General features: G+C 38.6%; 1 protein-coding gene across 1 annotated transcript in view; it reads right to left on the bottom strand.

Moving 5' to 3' along the window:
- stard8 (StAR-related lipid transfer (START) domain containing 8) overlaps positions 1-12,064 on the bottom strand; it is a 99,279-nt gene that overhangs the window by 33,522 nt on the left and 53,693 nt on the right. The window lies entirely within an intron of this gene.

Raw genomic sequence — 12,064 nt, 5'->3', positions numbered from 1 at the left:
TGTGGTTAAACCTCAATCCTGGCCTGACAGAACTGTAGAAACTCCATCTTCAGATTCTACAGTTAAGTTGTGTGAAATTGAACCCAGACCGTAGAGTTTGGAGGTTAAACAAATACAGTGAGTCCAAGAAGTATTTGATCCCTTGCTGATTTTCTTTGTTTGCCCACTAATAAAGACACTATCCTTCTGCACTTTTAATGGTAGATATATTCTAACATGGAGAGACAGAATATCAAGACAAAAATCCAGAATATAATTTTAAAGAATATATTTTAATTAATTTGTATTTCAATGAGGAAAATAAGTATTTGATCCCTCTTGCCAAACACACTCAATACTTAGTGGCAAAGCCTTTGTTTGCAAGCACAGCGGTGAGACGTTTGTTGTAGTTAACCACAAGTTTAGCACACACACCAGGGGGAATTTTGGCCCACTCTTCTTTGCAGATCCTCTCTAAATCATGAAGGTTGGTGGGCTGTCGCTTGGCAACTCTGACCTTCAGCTCCCTCCATAGATTTTCGATCGGATTGAGGTCTGGCGACTGGCTGGGCCACTCCATAACCTTAATGTGATTTTTCTTGAGCCAATCCTTTGTTGCCTTTGCTGTATGTTTAGGGTCGTTATCATGTTGGAAGACCCAACCACGGCCCATTTTCAGATCCCTGGCAGAGGGGAGGAGGTTGTCCCTCAGGATTGTGCGGTACATGGCTCCATCCATCTTCCCAGTGATGCGGTGAAGTAGCCCTGTACCCTTGGCAGAGAAACACCCCCAAAACATTATGCTTCCACCTCCATGCTTGACGGTGGGCACAGTGTTCTTGGGGTCATAGGCAGCATTTTTCTTCCTCCACACATGGCGGGTGGAGTTCAATTTTGGTCTCGTCTGACCACAAAACCTTCTCCCAATAACTTGGTTCATCTTTCAAATGATCATTGGCATACTCGAGGCGCGCCTCCACATGTGCTCTCTTCAGCAGGGGTACCTTTCGGGCACTGCAGGATGTGAATCCATTGTTGCGCAAAGTGTTGCCAATTGTTTCCTTGCAAACTGTGGTCCCAGCTGCCTTCAGGTCATTTGCTAACTCCTGCCGAGTGGTTGCAGGACGATTTCTGACCGTTCTCAGCATCATTGCCACCCCACGAGGCGAAATCTTCTTTGGAGCACCGGGCCGAGGTCTGTTGATTGTCATGTTATACTCTTTAAACTTTCTGATAATTGCACCAATAGTTGTTACTTTCACATCCAACACCTTACTAATCTTTTTGTAGCCCATTCCAGCTTTGTGAAGGTCAACAATTCTGACTCTGAGGTCCTGTGACAGCTCTTTGGTTTTACCCATGTTGGAGACTTGAAATCTGTGTGATCTGTCTGATTCTGTGGACAGGTGTTTTTCACACAAGTGATTAGTGAGAACAGGTGGCTTCAGGTCAGGTAACAAGTTGATTGGGAGTGTCTAACTGGTCTGTAAAAGCCAGAACTGCTAATGAATACTAAGGGATCAAATACTTATTTCACTCCATGAAATACAAATCAATTAATATATATTCCTTAGATTTATTTTCTGGATTTTCTTTTTAATATTCTGTCTCTCCATGTAAGAATACATCTACCATTAAAAGTATAGAATGATCATGTCTTTATTAGTGGGCCAACGAAGAAAATCAGCAAGGGATCAAATACTTCTTAGACTCACTGTATATCTTATTAATTGAATTCCTGTTTTAATAGGATTTTCAAAACAGAATAATGGAAATTGTACATCTTTCCATATAGAAGCTGCCAGAGGGAATCTCAGTAGATAAACTTTTCTTAACCTCTTAACATGCCCTGGCCCGCCGGCGGGCCAGAAAAATATGATATTTAATATCTGGCTGTGTTTATGAATAGTTATAGGTTCAATATAGACACCCAATATACCATTTTAAAGCTTAGAATCCTTGCTTTTCAGTTATATAGCCTATTTAGCTGTATCTCCTTTCAGAAAATAAACATTTAGGGCGAAATATGCCTTGGTTATGAAAATATTAAATCATAATTTTCATATTTCCGTTTATCGGACGTCCATATTTGATCGAATGCGGACATGTTATACACCATTCGAACCGTCGGCCCCTGAATTAGAGCTGAAAGAGCGCGTTGTAGCGCGTGTTCAGAGTTGAAAAATGCACAGGTTTGGTCCTGTAGTTACCTACAGTCACTCCCCCCACCCCCCCCAACACCCACCAGCGCGTCCCCCACTCTCTTACCTTCAAAAGGAGCCCAGACTCAAGAAAATCCATCAATCCAGTCTCCTATAATCCACAATTATATCCACCCCGCGCGAGGAATAATGTGAGACGGAATCTTAACTTTAATTACGAATTAAAAGCATTTTATTCGACGCTGCTCCGATTCTGGCCCACAGCCAGACAGGGCGGAGCCTACTGGACATGACGGTATGAGAATGAGGTCTCTCAGCCAATCAGGTGGCGAGCTCGGCCAGCTGAAAGGCTAAGGAAGTGAGATGCTTGGCCATAGAAACTTTCTCTAACAGATTTTCCACTCAGCAGAACAACCGCTCTTAAAGAGACACTGCGGATTTCTGTTTGTATATGAGTAGACCACACAAAAACCCAGAGTTTACTGCAAAATGAGTTATAAAAGTGGTAGTTTTTATTCTTATAAAGTTTCCAGTCCTTTGGAGAAAGAAAAGACCATTACTGGTTCAAATCACTATAACTTCTAACCAGTAATAGGTAGCAGTTTAAAATTTTATATGATGATTGTAAACTAGGGATGCAAATTATCGATTAATTCGTTAATCATTAGTTGATTGATCTTATCGATCGACTTTCGATTAATTGATAAGCGGCGTTTTTACCTGAATTTTAGTGTTTCAATAGGGCCTTTAAAAATACCAGCTAAATAGTTAAAACACTGAGCTCAAAAAGTATATATTATATTATGATAATTATATTATATTATATTATATTATATATTCCTCAAGTAATTATGCATTAGGAAAAGAAAGCAGACTTTTTATGGTATAAGAAAATACATTCTTTCATTTAAAAAAAGAAATAAATTAAGGATCAGTTTTTGCGTTTTTGTAACATTAGACATATTAAAAAAAAAAAAAAAAGAATAGAAGAAATTAAATAGAGAGCCAAACAGATTATTATTGAGCCTATAGATTATGAAGAAACTGCATCTAGGCTATTAATTAGGAAATCCTCAACAATCCTCAATGCAAAGAGATCCTGAAACCCTGTACCGTCAACTGTCTTGATTGGCATCAAATCTCTCTTGATCATGCTGCATATCCTCTCTGTAATGTCCTCCGCCCTTCTCTCATCACACGCTCGCGCTCTCAGTGAAACTGTGACGGCGTTCAAATGATAACTGAGTGAGCTAGTGGAACTGTTGTATTTCAATACCGCATTACACAGAGAACATTTGACTTCTTTGCCTAAATTAACACTGTTGAAATGGTCCCACACCGCACTTATTTTCGCCCGCTTCATTTTGTTTTCAACCCTGGTCTCTCGCGAGTCGTGTTCACCTCTCGTTCTCACGCTCTGTTCAAGTTACTACAGTAGCGCCCTCTAGCGATTAATCGCGAGTAATACATTTTGTTCGAGCAACCTCTTGATCGACAATTAATCTAAAGTCGATTAATCATTTGCATCCCTATTGTAAACACATTATAGTAAAATATAGAGTTGTCAAAACCCTTCATCCATATAAATAGTTCATTTTATGTGTCTGAAAATAAAAAAAAATAATAGAAAATCTGAAAAGCGCCTAAAAATTTTCCTGGTTTTTACCATATATTGGCCATTACATGTTCAATTGAATAATTAAAATGCCTTAAATGAATTGTGTAAAGGCTTCTAAGTAATATTAATTCATAGAATTGACTCTAAATAATTTAATATTGGAGTGATAAGCCTTCAAATGTGAGTATGTAATTTCAGGCGGAAAATGGTAAAAATAGGCTTGGAGCTTCTTAAAAAGTTAGTCATTGTTTTATACTTCTATCCGAATTCTGGTATTTTTATAAGGGGCTTTAAAAAGTGTTTTTTCTCCATTTTGGCCTTCTGTTCACACAAATTCGGATATTTTTGAGGGGGGTTTAAAACGAGGTTTTTTTCTCCGTTTTGTCCTTCTATCCACACGAATGCGGATATTTTTAAAAGGGGTTTTAAAAAAGAGGTTTTTGTCTCCGTTTTGCCCTTACGTCCAAACAAATCCAGATATTTTTATAAAAGGGTGGTTAAAAAAAGAGGTTTTTGTCTCCCTTTTTTCTTCCATTCACACAAACCTGGATATTTTTAAAAGGGGGTTTGAAAAGAGTTTTTTTTTGTCTCCATTTTGCCCTTCTATCCACATGATTCCAGATATTTTTAAAAGGGGGTTTAAAAAGAGTTTTTTGTCACCGTTTTGTCCATCCCTCCACACAAAAGCGATGTTTTCTGCATGCGGGTAATGCAGCTTGAGTTTGCTGTTGTTCACTGTGTTATCGCAGCTCTTTTCATCAGCTTATTGTGAAAATTCATATAAGGATAAGAATAAAAACATGATTTATCTTACTTACATAAGATTCTTAAGATCTCACTCTAACCTCATTCTGGAAATCCTTTCCTCCTTGTTTAAAAGATGTATGTTCTGCATGTGTCTCACGTATTATGTACAGGTCTACTCTTCCCTGACTGGCTAGATGGTGGACGGTGGCAGTTTCCATAAAGATGAACTAAAACTTTTTTGCTGTACATCAAAGATGCGTTCAGCGCAACGCAAGTGGTCACGCACTGTGACATGCAGAAACTCTCTCCATTATAATGAATACAAAAGCATCAATGCAAAATGTACCATTAAAGCGCACCTTTTCATTACTGTGTGTGGATGTGTGCAGGTGTATAGGTATAGAAATCAATTCCATATTATACATAAATAAATGGAAAATTTGCTTCTTATTATCTTCTGGACTTTCTGATATAAAAGCTTTTTGACCATCAGTGGGAGGAGAGACACGGAGAGACCGAAGATCAGAGACGGAAAGAAAAGTGACCGAGACGGACGCACGCACACTCACACACACGCACACACACACACACACACACACACACACACAGAGATCAGCCTATAGAACATATGAGAGATATGCCACCATGAAGGGCCGTAGCCATGGTGACTTTCTTTGATGCTGCTTGTGAGTAATTAACAGTAAACGATCAGGAACACAAACATATTACTCACATTCAACATCAAACACGAGCTTACACCTCAAACAGCAGGAGCACCACCAGTGATAGAGCTCAATACACTGCACAGTCAATGAGAGAGAGAGAGAGAGAGAGAGAGAGGGGTTCAAAAATAGACCATTTATAATTTATCTGGTTTACTTGAAGATTGTTATGCTGTGACTCAACCCCTGACTGACTGTATGTGTAAGTTAGAGTGTGTGTGTGTCTTGTGCATAAAAAGCGTTCAGCGTCTGGCATTTATATTGGATTATTTTCATGGTTTTTATCTTCAATAGTAAATTATACACATACACATTGCAAACAGCTTCTATAAAGAGAGAAGCTGAGTGTGTATGTGTGTGTGTGCGTGCGTGTGTGTATTAAGGAACGGGACTAAAAATGGCCAAATAAATGAACAAACAGAGAGAAACTCTTCAAGTGACAAGGATATCCTCTTCCAGGGGTGATTCTAGAATCAGAAACCCAACAAACCCAGCCCCATTGTTTCTCCCCCTTAAAAAAAAAAATGCCTGTGTGAAACTAAACCAAACAACTTGTAAAGCCCAGCTTTATCAGTCTACAATTAGATTACACTGCAAATAAGATCATTAAATCATATGCTGCCTCTCTTCTATTGATTTCTAAATGCTCCTGTGACTCCTACTGACTTTCTTAATATGGTGGAAATCAGCACGAACTCAAGCATGTAATTTCCTTAATGTTGGATAATTACACAAGAGGAAAAACATGAACAGGATATGAGTTGAGTACCCCCACCCCCCTTAGGTAACTGATATACTGTATTTGTTGTTTGGCCACGTATTCACACAGACAACTAGCTTTATTTAAACAAATAAATGGTTATGTACTTGCACCTGTGTGCTATGCATGTTACTGCAGGTTAGAGCTGGGCGATATGACTTAAAAAGTATAGCTCGATTTGCTTTATCTGGTCTACCTGTTCGACATCTGTTATTCAGTACACCAGTGACGACTTTCTTCTTTAGGACATTCCATGCAGTTGTAATGACAATGGCCAATATTTCTACAATTGTTCTAAATCATTTTCCATCTTCTCTCAGCTTCCCAGTTGCTTGATTTTTACTTAAATTGGGTAATAGGCTCTCTGGTTTTTATGTTGGTTACTTCTGTAACTATAAATGCACAGTCTGCACAGATAAAACCTAAATCTGAAACTGAGTGAAGACATTTAGTGCTGTTTATTGTTTGAATAATCAATGTTATCTTCTGAACTGTGTATCAGATCCAGATGTAAATAAAAGCTGAAATGCTGATCTTTTGTTTAAGCTTTTAATAAGTCTAACTGTTCCAATACTTTTAGAGGGACTGTACAAAGAACATACATAGAACTTAAGATTCTTCATAGCTTATTTTGGACACTTGCCTTGTAGCTGAAAATAAAGAAGGAAACTTAAGATACAAGCATCTACAGCCTGCCGTCAATAACCTCAGAGACCTCTGGGAAATAAAACACCTCCCACACACACAGCCATTCCTCAGGGATGTCCCAGCTCTGACAACCACCGCCCCCCCAACACACACCTACTCAGCATACCTTAACTGTCCATACTGATCCAATCAAAACTTTCTATAGATAATACAGACAAACAGTTTAGGTAAGACAAGTCTGCTGAATTCTCAAGTAAAGTCACTTTGAATTTTGAAAAAAAAAAAAAAAAAAGTACATAAATGCAAAATTTGGTATTTACTTTTAGAGCTTATATTTGTTTTTTTCTTATATAATCATGTAGCAATCTGAAAATCCTTGTTCTGGAGTTTTAGTGATGATTTCCACCATATTAAAAAAGTCAGCACTGCCAGAATCTTTTTTTTTGGAGAATTTAAATAAAGTAAAAAAGAAACGTAATATTATTAGTGATCTAATTTGGAGCCTAATAAAATTATCGACATAAAATGTCTAGCCATCCTAAATATTTGTGGAATAATGAGACGACAAACAATATACATGTTTTTCCATTTAAAAATAAGCTCTTATTACCCAATTTATTTTACTTATACATAAAACATGGCATATTATAAGGTGCACTTAAATTTTAATTATTATTTTTTTATTTTCCCAAAAATCGTCAGTGCGCCTTTTAATCCGGTATGAATTTTACCAGTCAGGTTTTATGGAGCAGTTAAGCCACTCTGCTGAAGTACAGCAACATAAAGGAGTATCAGTAAAGTTTGTCCAGCACCGAGACTGGAGCAATATTAGCATTAACAATCTTATAATCCGGTTTGATTGACCTCCCTGACCATTCAGACCCTCTTTCCTTTAAACACAGTTTTACAGTAATTTATTTTGTGTGTGAGACTGTGTGAATATCTTATATAGTGAGACGAATGTTCTGTAATCTAAAAATAAAGGAGTGGTTCAGCAGTTCAAGAACTTCACACCACAGCCGAGGTTTGAATTCCAAGTTCAAATGCAGGGTCAAGCTGCTTCGCCATCAGCAGCCGGAGTCTGAGAGAGCATGACTGGCCTTGCTCTCTCTGGATGGATAGATGGAAATCTCTCCCCACTCACATCACTCCTAGTGTGATCCTGAACAGCACAGGCCTCTGATGTACAGGAACCTGTTCAGAGATGTATCAGAGCTGCGGATCTGGTGCTTTCCTTAGGAGTACGTTGGCTAAAATATGCTTAACTGGCAACATGTCGAAAAAAGGTGGTGACTGCTAGGGGTGGGCAATATTATATCGTATACAATATACCGTGATATTAAAAATCCATATCGTGATAACAGGGCTGTTCTGTCTTAAAAGTAGTCTATTATTTACTGTGAAGCTTTAGGTTTATTTATTGTATAATTGTTTTAGTTTACAGTTTATATGCATGCACTAAATATTCTGCAACATTATTTGCTGCATTATATTATTTTATGCTATATTATTTATTTTGCCACATTATGATTATACTGTTATACTATTATACTATATACTATATTATACTAATGAAATTAATGAATTATTTTAGTTTTCCTATATCGCCAAGTATATAATTATCGCAAAAATACCCTGAAATATCGTGATATTATTTTAGAGCCATATCGCCCACCCCTAGTGACTGCCTTTTTTAACAGTTGTAATTGAAACCACTCAAAACAAACAAACGAAAGAAACATTTGGGAGCAGTATTTTCACTGTTGTTTAGCTGGATTGTGATTTATAAAAGCCAATGCCTGATCCATTAAAAAAATATGAGCCGTCCCTTATATGTCCTCCAGACTGGTCAGAGTAAAAACGTCATACAGCATCTCCTGAACAGAACCACACTGCTTACAAATATTTGATGCACATCTAGTCACCTGTCAGAGGCTGTTGGAGAGGATGGATGTTAAACTGCTACAACAGTGTGCATGTGTGAATAAAAGAGAGAGAGAGAGGTAAGCAGTGTTATGTGTTCTTATAAATAGTACAGAAGTGCACGCTATCTGTGGTAGTGTGTGTTAAGCCATTTACACACACTTCTTATCTTAATTAGTTTTCATTGCAGCACAATAAGTGGAATGTGTGTATGCATGCGTCTCATGCACGCTATGCTCTATTATGAAGCGAGAGCTATTACTACATATCTACAGAGGGATTGGTTTTCTGTGTGCTTGTGTGTGTGTGTGTGTTAACCACATTATGCTTTATTCAGAAAAGGCTCAGAAAAAAAAAGGTACATGATTTTCTATGTATCTATATGTTTGTGTGCGTGTGCGTTAGCCATGTTGTGCTATATTATGAAGAAAGAGCTATTATTATGATTATATGTTTGTGTGTGTGTTTGCCACATTATACTTTATTATGAAGATAGAGCTACAAATAAACAGTTACAGAGGAACATGATTTAGTGTGTACTGTATTTTTCATAATAGAGGGTGGACCAGATTATAGAGCGCACTATTAATAAAGGTCTATTTTCTATGCGCTACTGGTTAGCGGCTAATGTTAAAAGACAGAGCTACATTAAGGAACCCTGAGTGCTCCAGTAAGGCAGGACGATATTATCTAGCGATTAGCTAGGCTACAGTTTCATATACTCGCCTCTAAACTGCAAAAGAGTTAGAACTGTAGTTAAAGGCTAATGACAATGCTGCTCCAGCAGTGCTAGCCGGGGTTAGCAGCAGGCTACAGGTCAAATATACTCACTTCTGAACTGCCAAGGAGCTACCACTTAGCGTGGTTAGCGGCTAATGCTATTGCTGCTCCAGCAGTGTTAGTCGGTGTAAGCAGCAGGCTACAGGCAGAATATACTCACTTCTGAATGGCCAAAGAGCTAGCACTTAGAGTGGTTAGCGGCTAATGCTATTGCTGCTCAAGCAATGCTAGCTGGGGTTAGCAGCAGGCTACAGGCAGTATATACTCACTTCTGAACAGCATAGTTAGCACTATGGTTAGCGGCTAATGCTAATGCTGCTGGAGAACTAAACTGAAACCCCTTTATAATGCTGTACTACAGAGGAGTAGCTTTACTGCTCCTTATAACCTGACTGCTAGAATTCATACACAAGGTGCACTGAAAATGTTTGGGAAATTTAAAGGATTTTAAGTGCGCCTTATAGTGCGAAAAATACAGTATATATGCGTGCTTGTGTTTGTATTTGTGTGTGTGTGTCTGTTAGCCACCTAATGGTTTATTACGAAAAGAGAGCTATTACTATATGGCTATAGAGAGATGTTTATATGTGTGTGTGTGTGTATTTGTACAGTGTGTGTGTGTGTATTTGTACAGAAAATGAGCAGTATTAATAAGATTTTTTTAAATAAACAGCAAGCTTTAATCAGCTATACTGTGTGTCTATAGTGAAAAGGTGTGTGTTAATTACTTCCTGAATAAGCAGCCAGCGATAATCAGATATGGTTAAATGGATGGTGCGTGGGCGTCAATGTACATCTATAAATATATGAAATTAAGTGGATTATAAACCACATTACACATTTGATTGGAAATACTCCAATAAAAAAATATCTCCAGAAGCAGAATTATTCACAGTGGTGGTGAATAGATTCAGAAAGCTAAAAGAGACGCTTCTTAAAGCTCCCTCACAGAACGTAAATGGGAATACATAACGGTTATTCATGCACTAATGAGACTCACATTTACCAACGTGTAAATACTGCACTTCATTAAAGTGAAGGGCACTGAGCTAGCGCTGTGGTTAGCGGCTAATGCTAATGCTGCTCCAGCAGTGCTATCCAGGGTTGGCAGCAGGCTACAGGCGGAATATAGTCACCTCTAAATGTCCATAATTGTGTGGTATTTTTCAGATCCAGCTGTTTAACAAGGAACGCATTGAAATAAATGTTTTGAGCTGAATCCAAAACTGAAAAGTGAAACAATTGGCTGCAAATGTTTTTTCACAGGGTTGTTTTTCTTTCACCATTGCATGGATTAAATAGGCTAAATGTATTTTTGTCTTGCTTTTTAAATAACTTTGCTATAAATGAATAAATGGTTGCTTCTACAAGCCCTAGCAGTAAATATGTGTGTGTGTGTGTGTGTGTGTGTGCTTGAAGTAGGATACTTAATGGAACTTAACAGTTAGCATGACTCAGCTGTACTAAGAAAAGTGTGTGTGTGCCTAATTAAAAAAACAAACAGTTAACTGGCTGCTACAGTGTGTGTGTGGGGGGGGTGTCAGTAATCAGTAAATGATTGTGTTGCTGAAAAGCTGACTGAGGTAAATATGCGCACACACACACACACACACACACTTATCTCATTTATCATAATTGGGTTTCATTATAGACCTGACACATTAGCACAATGCAACACACAATCAAACACACACATAAACACACACTCTTTCTCTCTGTTAAAAGTGATGTGTATATTGATTGCAATTCACTGTGTGTGTGTGTGTGTGTGTGTGTGTGTGTGTGTGTGTGTGTGTGTGTGACTGGGTCTTTATCATTATCATCACTAAAATGATCACACCGCCTCTTTTCCTTTGTAATCTCTTCCTATTCTAGCTCCCCCTCTCTCTGTCCCCCTCTCTCTCTCTGTCCCCCTTCTCTCTCTCTGTCCACCTTCTCTCTCTCTGTCTCCCTCTCTCTCTGTCTCCCTCTCTCTCTGTCCCCCTCTCTCTCTGTCCCCCTCTCTCTCTGTCTCCCTCTCTCTCTGTCTCCCTCTCTCTCTGTCTCCCTCTCTCTGTGCCCCTCTCTCTGTGCAACATCTCATTTTTATTTTTTACTTTCGTTCTCTCCCATTACGCTCCTTCGTTTACTATGTGAATACGTTGCCTAGCAACCACCTGGCAACACCTAGACAACCACATTGACAACCACCTAGCAACCACTTAGCAACACCATAGCAACCACCACAGATACCATAGCAATACCTTAGCGACTACCTAGAAACACCTTCGCAACCACCTTACAACTGTTTAGCAACACCTTAGCAACCCCATAGCAACACTGTAGCAACTAATTTGCAACACTGCAACATCTTAGCACCAAACACAGAAACCTAGGCAACACCTTAGCAACCACCTAGCAACTGCTAAGTAACACCTTAGCAACTACTTAGCAACACCATAGGAACCAGCCACAAAACAGCACTGCAATCACACTCTCAGTTTCTGCAGTAACTGCAACCTATTCTTACATTTGCTTATCTTCCTCTCTATGCATTCCTCTTTCACCCTTTCAAATCTGTTCTCTGCCTGTTCTTTCCATACCTCTCTTCTCTTCTCTCCCTCCTTTTTCTCTCTCTCCTCCCCTGAGGCTTTCCAGGTGTACTCTGTGGGGGATAATCTTCTTCACCTTTTTTATTCTCCATCCTTCCGTCTATCTGCCTCCTTCAAACAGGTGCATTTATTCC

Source organism: Astyanax mexicanus, chromosome 1, assembly GCF_023375975.1.
Source record: "Astyanax mexicanus isolate ESR-SI-001 chromosome 1, AstMex3_surface, whole genome shotgun sequence".
In the NCBI taxonomy this organism is placed as follows: Eukaryota; Metazoa; Chordata; class Actinopteri; order Characiformes; family Acestrorhamphidae; genus Astyanax; species Astyanax mexicanus.
Note: the sequence above shows the minus strand (reverse complement) of the source record. Positions and strands in the feature narration are given on the sequence as shown.